We start from the raw sequence: 10,053 nt of genomic DNA on the forward strand, positions 1-10,053 counted from the left end.
GACAGCAATGATAGGACATTATTCCCTCCACTGACACCAGCAATAGGGCACTATTCCTCCCACTGATATAAACAATTAGGCACTATTCCTCCCACTAATACCAACGATGGGGCACCATCATTCCTCTTTCTACTGACTACAGGCACTATGTATTTTTTTACTTCTACGGACACAGGGGCATTTTCTACTTTTACTGGCTAATCCGGCCCCCCTAAAGTCTGAACAATAAACTGGCCAGTGGCGGCTGGTGATAAAAAGTTTTGGGGGAGGGGTGCAAACCCCTCCAGGTCCATACCTGCCCATCCTTGGCTGTCACGGCTCTGTCGAATTTTGATTCGCTATAGTCAAAAGGTGGGTTGGTTCGGTGTGCGAACCCTCCCGAACACAATGTTAAACAAGCCAATTAGAGCTCCAGGCTCTAATCACGTGCTTGTTTGACGGACCTAATAGACTTCTATTAGTCCGGCACTCCGCAGTGCACTTGCATACACATATAACAATTTATTTTTAAATAAATCATAATATGACTAAGGCTTTTTAACTTTAAGATGTTAAAAAATGTTGGTCATAGTCATATTACCATTTATTTAAAAATAAATTGTTCTTTTAATCGCTTTCCTATTGGTCACAACTCTGGGGGAGGGGGTGGGGCGGTGTCCCTGCGCCCCTTGTGGACCGGCCGCCACTGAAACAGGCTCTTGGTTTAGAAAGTTTGGAGACCCTTGCTCTGCATTGTGGCGGAGCTGTGTCAATCACAAGAATGGCTGAACAAAATTGGAAAATGGGCAGCCAAAACAGGTGACATACATATATTTAACTGTGCATTTTTGCTGTTTGGCCAAACATCTGCTTTAACATTTATTTAGGATTTTTATTAAGTCTGTATCTTCCTTTCCATTTGCTTTATTGAGCACTTCTAGACAAGCAAAGTTAAATACTTTCTAATTACAAGCAGAAGGTATTTTTCCTTTAAGCTCCATTTTCGGTGCCAAATAGCCAAGGGCAATCCCTATTCTGTGTCATACAGATTACCAAGTAGAGCTCACACAAGCACTGCCAGTGACTGCATTATGTTTTCTTAAGCTTCATTAGTAAAAAATGGAAATACAAGATCTACAGTACCACTAATGATTTGTAGCCTATTTATTTTTATAAACTATTGGCCACAAAGCCCCCGGGGGAATACAGCGAGTAACAAAGAACTATAGTTAGCCCGTTCCACTAATAGTTTATCTTTACCCATTTAATTCGGGACAATTACATACGTTCACTTTCGGGTCTACGTGTGACTATTTTGTCTGCGACTCCTCTGATTTACAGAAATGTTGTTTGCCAAGAATACGTTAAGTCAATAAATACTAGCCAAGTTGTTCCCATGACCAAACTTCAAATGTTTCTCATATTAGCTTTTGCTTTGTACCGAATGAAATATTTTCATTGAAATTCCAGAAACTCTTCTGATAAGGCCTCTTCTATGTGAAATAACTCTTTTTTTTTTTTGCAGGCCCGTTGCTTTAAAACTGGAACCGTAATAAATATTGTACGGGGGCAGAGGGGCGCATAGTTGTCTTATTGTGCTAAAAATATCAGAGCGATCGGTTCATACAAGACTCATGGTTTATTTGTGTTAGTGGGGCCACACAGGCTATGCTCGGTGTTTTGGCTAGGGGCGTACAAAGACAACATTTTTAAAATAAAAATTATTTATTGTCTTTTAGGTCCAAAACAAGATGGAGTTTGAAAATATTTACAGATTACATTCTGCACACCATTGAGGTGACTGCCCTCGAAATTAGATCCAGGCACCCCATTAACAAAATAAATATAATGAAAAAAATGTTATCAGAAAAAAACAAACATAATCCCCTCTTCCCATTAATCAGTCCCAACAAATAAGCTGCATGTTCTGGAAGATATTAGTTGACTTTGTAAGTAGCACACACTGTATTTAATAATAATTATAATAATACTTTAATAGATAGCGCCAACAATTTTCACAGCACTTTACAATATAAAGGGCGGCACTACAGGTACAATACAATTCAAGACATGATGGTTAGGTACGTATGCCCCGGTTGTGAGAGCTTGCAATCTGAAAAGCAGAATTTTAACGATTGCAAAATGTTGCAATTTGCTCATTTCTTTTTAAAAACCCAATCTGATCTCAACATTAACAGATTATACAAACAGATAATTTTTTCCTGGGTGCATCACTATATGATAGAAACATTTACAAAAGGCAAGTTATTGACTGACCCTCTGACCATGTTGGGGAGCTGGATTTGAGGCCCCCTATATTTACTGAATTGCCCACCACTTCTTTATAACATCTATTCCTATCTTAAATATATAAAAAATGTGTGTGTATATATATATATATATATATATATATATATATATATATATATATATATATATATATATATATATATATACACACTGAGCAAAATTATAAATGCAACACTTTTGTGTTCGCCCCTAATTATCATGAGCTGAACTCAAAGATCTACGACTTTTTCTATGTACACAAAAGGCCTATTTCTCTCAAATATTCTTCACAAATCTGTCTAAATCTGTGTTAGTGAGCACTTCACCTTTGCCGAGATAATCCAGAGTTGGCATATCAAGATGCTGATTAGACAGAATGATTATTGCACAGGGGTGCCTTAGGCTGGCCACAATAAAAGGCCTCTCTATTTTATCACACAGCACAATGCCACAGATGTCGCAAGTTTTGAGGTTTTGTTCATTTCTTTACCATAAGCTGTCTCCAAAGGCGTTTCAGAGAATTTGGCAGTACATCCAACCAGCCTCAAAACCGCAGACCACGTGTAACCACACCAGCCCACGACCTCCACATCCACACAGCTGCTGTAACAAGCGGTTTGCATAACCAAAGAATTTCTGCACAAACTGTCAGAAAATGTCTCAGGGAAGCTCATCTGCATTCTCGTTGTCTTCATCAGGGTCTCGACCTGACTGCAGTTCGTCGTCGTAACCGACTTGAGTGGGCAAATGCTCACATTAGACACTTGGAGAGATGTTCACTTCACGGATGAATCCCAGGTTTTCACTGTACAGGGCAGATGGCAGACATCATGTATGGCGTCGTGTGGTGAGCGGTTTGCTGATGTCAGCGTTGTGGATGGAGTGGCCCATGGTGGCGGTGGGGTTATGGTATGGACAGGTATATGCTATGGACAATGAACAAAGGTGAATTTTATTGATGGCATTTTGAATGCACAGAGATACCGTGACGAGATCCTGAGACCCATTGTTGTGCCATTCATCCACGACCATCACCTCATGTTGCAGCATGATAATGCATGGCCTCATGTTGCAAGGATCTGTACACAATTCCTGGAAGCTGAAAACATCCCAGTTCTTCCATGGCCAGCATACTCACCGGACATGTCACCCCTTGATCATGTTTGGGGTGCTCTGGATCGTTGTACACGACAGCGTGTTCCAGTTCCTGCCAATATCCAGAAACTTTGCACAGCCATTGAAGAGGAATGGACCAACATTCCACAGACCACAAATCAACAACCTGATTAACTCAATGCGAAGGAGATGTGCTGCACTGAGTGAGGCAAATGGTGGTCACACCAGATACTGACTGGTTTTCGCCCCCCCCGACCCCAAATAAGGCACACCTGTGCAAAAATCATGCTGCCTAATCAGCATCTTGATATGCCACACCTGTGAGGTGGATGGATTATCTTGGCAAAGGAGAAGTGCTCACTAACACAGATTTAGACAGATTTGTGAACAATATTTGAGAGAAATAGGTCTTTTGTGTACATAGAAAAAGTTGTAGATCTTTGAATTCAGCTCATGATAAATAAGGGCAAACACAAAAGTTTTGCATTTATAATTTTTCTCAGAGTGTATATATATATATATATATATATATATATATATATATATATATATATATATATATATATATTTATATATATTTATATATATTTTTTATATCTTTAAGATAGGAATAGATGTTATAAAGAAGTGGTGGGCAATTCAGTAAAGTAAATATAGGGGGCCTTAAATCCAGCTCCCCGACATGGTCATAGGGTCAGTCAATAACTTGCCTTTTGTAAATGTTTTTATCATATAGTGATGCACCCAGGAAAAAAATTATCTGTTTGTATAATCTGTTAATGTTGAGATCAGATTGGGTTTTTAAAAAGAAATTAGCAAATTGCAACATTTTTCAATCGTTAAATTTCTGCTTTTCAGATTGCAAGCTCTCACAAGCAGGGAGCTCCTAACCATCATGTCTTGAATTGTATTGTACCTGTAGTGCCGCCCTTTATATTGTAAAGTGCAAAAATCATGCTGCCTAATCAGCATCTTGATATGCCACACCTGTGAGGTGGATGGATTATCTCGGTTATCTTGTAGATCTTTGAGTTCAGCTCATGATAAATAGGGGCAAACACGAAATTTATAATTTTTTTGCATTTATAATTTTGCTCAGTGCTTATATATATTTGCAGCTATAGCAGCTTCAACTCTTCTGGGAAGGCTGTCCACAAGGTTAAGGAGTCTGTCTATGGGAATATTTGACCATTCTTCCAGAAGCGCATTTGTGAGGTCAGGTACTGATGTTTGACGAGAAGGCCTGGCTCACAGTTTCCGCTCTAATTCATCCCAAAGGTGTTCTGTCCGGTTGTGGTCAGAACTCTTTGCAGGCCAGTCAAGTTCCTCCACCCCAAACTCGCTCATCCATGTCTTTATGGACCTTGCTTTGTGGACTGGTCCAAATCATTTGGTGGAGGGGGGATTATGATGTGGGGTTGTTTATCAGTGGTTGGGCTTGGCCTCTTAGTTCCAGTGAAGAGAACTCTTAAGGCGTCAGCATACCAAGACATTTTGGACAATTTTATGCTCCCAACTTTGTGGGAACAGTTTGGGGATGGCCCCTTCCTGTTCCAACATGACTGCGCACCAGTGTACAAAGGAAGGCCCATAAAGACACAGATGAGCGAGTTGGGGGTGGGGAACTTGACTGCCTGCACAGAGTCCTGACCTTAACCCGATAGAACACCTTTTGGGATGAATTAGAGTGGAGAATGTGAGGCAGGCCTTCTTGTCCAACATTAGTGCCTGATCTCACAACTGCGCTTCTGGAAGAATGGTCAAACATTCCCATAGAAACACACCTAAACCTTGTGGACAGCCTTCCCAGAAGAGTTGAAGCTGTTATAGCTGCAAAGGGTGGGCCAACTCAATATTGAACCCTACGGACTAAGATTGGGATGCCATTAAAGTTCATGTGCGTGTAAAGGCAGGCGTCCCAATACTTTTTGTAATATAGTGTGTGTGTGTGTATATATATATATATACAGTGGGGACGGAAAGTATTCAGACCCCCTTAAATTTTTCACTCTTTGTTATATTGCAGCCATTTGCTAAAATCATTTAAGTTCATTTTTTTCCTCATTAATGTACACACAGCACCCCATATTGACAGAAAAACACAGAATTGTTGACATTTTTGCAGATTTATTAAAAAAGAAAAACTGAAATATCACATGGTCCTAAGTATTCAGACCCTTTGCTGTGACACTCATATATTTAATTCAGGTGCTATCCATTTCTTCTGATCATCCTTGAGATGATTCTACACCTTCATTTGAGTCCAGCTGTGTTTGATTATACTGATTGGACTTGATTAGGAAAGCCACACACCTGTCTATATAAGACCTTAGAGCTCACAGTGCATGTCAGAGCAAATGAGAATCATGAGGTCAAAGGAACTGCCTGAAGAGCTCAGAGACAGAATTGTGGCAAGGCACAGATCTGGCCAAGGTTACAAAAAATTTCTGCTGCACTTAAGGTTCCTAAGAGCACAGTGGCCTCCAGAATCCTTAAATGGAAGATGTTTGAGATGACCAGAACCCTTCCTAGAGCTGGCCGTCTGGCCAAACTGAGCTATCGGGGGAGAAGAGCCTTGGTGAGAGAGGTAAAGAAGAACCCAAAGATCACTGTGGCTGAGCTCAAGAGATGCAGTCGGGAGATGGGAGAAAGTTGTAGAAAGTCAACCATCTCTGCAGCCCTCCACCAGTCGGGGCTTTATGGCAGAGTGGCCCGACGGTAGCCTCTCCCCAGTGCAAGACACATGAAAGCCTGGATGTATATCCGGGCTTTCATGTGTCTTGCACTGAGGAGAGGCTTATCCTGGACGAAAACCTTCTCCAGAGTGCTCAGGACCTCAGACTGGGCCGAAGGTTTATCTTCCAACAAGACAGTGACCCTAAGCACACAGCTAAAATAACGAAGGAGTGGCTTCACAACAACTCCGTGACTGTTCTTGAATGGCCCAGCCAGAGCCCTGACTTAAACCCAATTGAGCATCTCTGGAGAGACCTAAAAATGGCTGTCCACCAACGTTTACCATCCAACCTGACAGAACTGGAGAGGATCTGCAAGGAGGAATGGCAGAGGATCCCCAAATCCAGGTGTGAAAAACTTGTTGCATCTTTCCCAAAAAGACTCATGGCTGTATTAAATCAAAATGATGCTTCTACTAAACACTGAGCAAAGGGTCTGAATACTTAGAACCATGCGATATTTCAGTTTTGCTTTTTTAATAAATCTGCAAAAATGTCAACAATTCTGTGTTTTTCTGTCAATATGGGGTGCTGTGTGTACATTAATGAGGAAAAAAACCTAAATGATTTTAGCAAATGGCTGCAATATAACAAAGAGTAATTTAAGGGGGTCTGAATACTTTCCGTCCCCACTGTACATATATCCTTCTACCAGAATTAGTTAAAGTGAACCTAAAGCTGAAAATGCTGCTCATGGCTTGTTTTATTGCTTATTTTTTATGTTTACTGTTAAATTTTGATTTTATAAAGCATTCATTTTTGACATACCAGACATTGGCTAATATATAACCGTCTTGTGATTGCATCTGAGACTATTCATTTTTTTGTGAGTATTGTATTATTTCCAGTTTAGATGAGCCGGTTTGACCTGATTTAAAACTAAGGGAGACTCCCAGGAGTTTTTTCTTCAGTCTTTGAGACTCATGGTTTCCCCACAGCTTGAAAGCCTAGACATATGGAATGTATAGTTTTTTTCTATGTTATTTCATTCATTTATTTATTATGCTCATAAGTAAAAAGTGCCATTTTTCACTTAGGTAAATACAGTAAATTGCATAAGAATATATCATTTTTACCATCAGGTGGTACAATCGAGTTTGTTTTCCCCTGTCTTGGCTTGAGTCATTTTACTAGATTGTTTTGAACCAGTTGTAATTCAATCTTCTGTACAGAACAATCTTACAAACCCATTACTCTCTACCTAGATCACAGGGATCCTAGAAAGTAATCAGAAGTTGCTGGGCTCTGGCTAGAGGTGTAGCTTGAAACTTGTGGGCCCCGATGCAAAAGTTAACCTGCCCCCCCACCACCTAAGGCTTACTCCCACCATGCACCAAGCTACTCCAGGTGTCTAAAGAGTTATTTATTATTATTATTATTATTATTCAGGATTTAGGATCTTTATTTACGTATTGAGATGGTAATTCAAAAGATTTTGAGGGACCGTCCACATTTTGACATACCTCTCCAATTCTTTTGAATACCCTGGAGCGGGGGTATGCACCGTTTGAGAGGTGGAGAGCTACCTGAAGGAGATCAAAGATCACCAGGCTTCGTGCCTTTTTTTTAAAAAAGTAATTACTTAGCAAGTAAATATGTTATAATTAAACAAATTTCACTGTAAAAATATAAACCTAAACTACCTTAAAAGTGGACAGTGTCAGTCAGTACAACAGTGGATAGTGTCAATAGGGCAGTGAACAGTTTGTGGACAGTGTCAGTAGAGCCGTGGATGGTGTCAGTAGGGCAGTGGATGGTGTCAGTAGGGCAGTGGACTGTGTCAGAAGTTTATTTTATTTGTTTTTGTTATTTTATTTTTTAATTATTTTTTACCATTTATTTTACAATTACATTTGTTATTATTTATTAAAAAAATTTTTAGCAGCCCTTTTGGAGGGCTTTGGTGAAATATCAGGAGTCTAAACAGACCATTTTTGAGACAGAGTAAGGAGGTTGCGGACACGGCCCTCATTTTCCATCTCTTCAGCTTCATCATTACAGAATGAATGACCAGGAAGAGCTCTGTACAGAACTTCCCGTTCATGCACAAATTGAAGCATAGCATATTTATTTGTACATGTGTAACATCACAGAGGTCAAATACAGACAACGTTTCAGCACAGGGCCCCTTCCTCAAGGCAACATAGAGTTAATTGAGTGCTGGTGATTTGTCCATTGTCTTTACTTTCATTATATAATCAGTCTGCTACAGGCAGGAGGAAATATTTCTTCAGTCTCCCCTCCCCTAGTTAATATGACTGTTAAGCAAGTCACAATGTGAGAGGCAGTATTAGAGGCTGATCAGACACAGTGGCGACTGGTGCTGGGGGGGGGGGGGGGGGCAGCAGACAGATCTGAATCTGACCATGGACCCCCCATCGCTTCAGCCTGCCACCACGCCAACACCCCCCCAACCCCCCCATCACAGCTCTCTTACTGTGTGCTGCTATCTCCGGATAGACCATGCCCAGGGATGCCAGCTTGATGAGGTCGGTGGCAGGGGGGATCGATGTTGGAGAGGTGTGAGCGGTGCGCTGACACAGGGGCAATTCATGGAGGAGCTGAGAGCACTCAGCATGGAGGGACCAGAGGATCGGACTAGGCGGCTGGTGGGTTGGTCCGTCCTCGGCATCACGGCGGCCGTGCGTCGCCTCCCTCCTCCTCTTAATAGGATAGCCAATAGGATTGCTTCTTCTTTAGGCCAATCGGGAAACGGGTCTTCCTGATTGGCCGGGAGGAGAATCAGTGTGACAATAGCGAATATTCATTCGCTAATGTCACACAACAACTTGGTGGGCTCAGAGCCCACCATTTTTTGAAGCCAATTAGAGCCCCTGGTTCTAATCATGTGCTTAAAAAAAACCAAAAAAACATTGGAATCCATGCGTCCGGCACCCCGCATGTAGATTAGCGGGCCGGATGCTTGGATGGGGAGGGCGGTGCCCCTAATGGATGTGCCGCCACTGGTCAGACATTTGTGAGTCATCTCTAAGCCATCAGCTAAGTTCGGGAAGTAGATGCTGACCTTGGATGATGCCTGAACAAGGATGGCACCATGCTTCTGGGAGAGAAAAGCAGATAAACGTATTTTAATGGAGAGTACTGTGATCTCTGTGAGAGGTTGGAAGGACCTGAAAGTGTTACTTGTAATTCATGCACAAGCCAAAAAAATATATTTGATGCTAAGTTAACTTAAAAAATGGATCATGTGAGTGATTAGGGTCCTTCTCCCGACATGTGGTAAGACTGTAACATGGCAGCCATGAATAACAGGAATACATTTTACTTTTAGTTAGACTAACCGCCAAACAGCAGTAATACTTCGCAAGGGCCTTTGTAGGGTAGCATTAATCTAGATCATGCAGCCTTGCCACCTGCTTGCCCCCTATTTTATCATATCATCTCCATGGGCTACTGATAATCCAATGGAATTTTCTTACATTAAATGGATTAACAAGGAATCTGCAATGATTTATAGGAAGGAATCTATCTCACCATAACCCAGAGGCGTGACTTTGCACCTGCGGGAGCTCCAGAAGAGACGGAAAATGAAATGATTTATGGAAGGGTGTGTAATGTGTGAAGAATCTGCTTGTGATTATGAGTAAATGGAATGGATGAGTGATGGGTGAGCAGAGTGTAAAATATGCATAAATTATGGAGCTTCCACTATAGCAATGCAGAATATGATGCTACATTAGGAAGGGCGAAACAAAAGGAGGGCAAAGTCTTATACTGCAGTTGGTTTGCTTTAGAAAGCAGCCACAGCCTGGGTAGAAAAGCATAACTCCCAACTACATAGCTCCCAACTGCACTTTTTATCTTTCTATTTCCCAGTGCTAAACCTTTCATCTAATTTCTAAATTGCTGCATTTGTAAATTTCAAAAGCCAATATAAAGGAATAGTAGTGGTAAAACAAAAAAGCACTTGTGG

The sequence above is a fragment of the Aquarana catesbeiana genome, linkage group LG04 (assembly GCF_042186555.1).
Source record: "Aquarana catesbeiana isolate 2022-GZ linkage group LG04, ASM4218655v1, whole genome shotgun sequence".
Classification (NCBI taxonomy): domain Eukaryota; kingdom Metazoa; phylum Chordata; class Amphibia; order Anura; family Ranidae; genus Aquarana; species Aquarana catesbeiana.